This window comes from Galeopterus variegatus, unplaced genomic scaffold, assembly GCF_000696425.1.
Source record: "Galeopterus variegatus unplaced genomic scaffold, G_variegatus-3.0.2 Scaffold7067, whole genome shotgun sequence".
Lineage (NCBI taxonomy): Eukaryota > Metazoa > Chordata > Mammalia > Dermoptera > Cynocephalidae > Galeopterus > Galeopterus variegatus.
The window spans coordinates 25119-26334 of NW_007733178.1; the positions used below are offsets into that span (position 1 = coordinate 25119).

The window sequence follows — 1216 nt, forward strand, 5'->3', positions numbered from 1 at the left end:
CTTAAAAGAGAAACAGCTGGACAGAAATATGAGGCTCTATTCCTGAAAGAAAGGGACAATCGTACTAAGGTTTCTCAATCATATAAGTATTAAAGTTTTCACTTAGATTGAAATCATACCTGAAGGGTCATGCTAAACAGTGAGAAACAGTAAAAAGTCTTGGAAATTCCAGAACATGCCTTCTGCATGAATATGACTGTTCCTTAACCGAATAAAGATGATGACCAGTGATGCTTCAATTGCTTTTCTTTGAACTTTACTGAGCTATGTTCAAGTAGCAAAGCTCAGGAAACCCTCAGGGGTCTTGACACTAGACAAGTAAGTAGTCTTTATAACCTGATTTTTTAAAGTGCAATGGAAATATTCTAGTTAGTGACTGATTATCAATCCATACTATTTATTGTTCTGTCTTTAGGTATTCAAGAGAAAAATATGGGGTCGGCCCGTGGCTCACTCGGGAGAGTGCGGTGCTGATAACACCAAGGCCCCGGGTTNTGGCAGATCATTTTTCCTAATTAAAAAACTCATAGTGTTCATTGTAAAAATCACCAGGTAACCTAAATCTTTTTGTACAACTTCTACAACTGGCATGGGGTAAGCAAATCCACATTCTTGGAACCAAAGCATTAAAAAACATAGTAGATTTAAACTATAGTTAAAATGCAGTTAAACTAGAAAAAAAAAATCCCTTAATCAAGGGTGGTGCAGACTGACGTGTGGCTTGGATAGGAATTCTAGGTATTTATCTATCCACTTCTCACTTCCTGCTTTACTTTGAGAGTTGTCTTTTTGCAATTAGTTTGTAGGTTTATGCTTTTGGTAAAGTTACCGTGATATTTCATGGTTACTTGAAAATGTTGGTAATCAAGTTCCTTGCCAAAATTAAACTAAAAGAGATGGATTCTGACCTTTTGCTGGTATTTAGACTGCATCAGTTGGAGCTGTTGTTTCTGCCTGACTTCAGTCTCTGACTGGTTTCCACCTAAGGGGGGAAAAAAAAGCCATGAAAGTGAAACATAAGTATTAAGCTGGAATGTCAGCCACCAAGGACTAATTAATACGTGATAAGTCCACAACATGAGTTTAACATTTTTACATTCCTGGAAATATGAACATCACCAGTTTTCTTAATAAGAACTTGAAGAATGGCAATTGCTTAAAAGAGAAACAGCTGGACAGAAATATGAGGCTCTATTCCTGAAAGAAAGGGACAATC

The 1216-nt window shown here is 36.8% G+C and overlaps 1 long non-coding RNA gene across 1 annotated transcript in view; it reads right to left on the reverse strand.

The window, feature by feature from the left end:
- The window catches only part of LOC103607044, an 11614-nt gene extending 10629 nt beyond the window's left edge, over window positions 1-985 (reverse strand). The window contains exon 1 of the long non-coding RNA XR_551937.1: window positions 909-985. This is a non-coding gene — a long non-coding RNA (uncharacterized LOC103607044). The remainder of the gene's footprint in view (window positions 1-908) is intronic.
- Between the last annotated feature and the right edge of the window lie 231 nt (window positions 986-1216).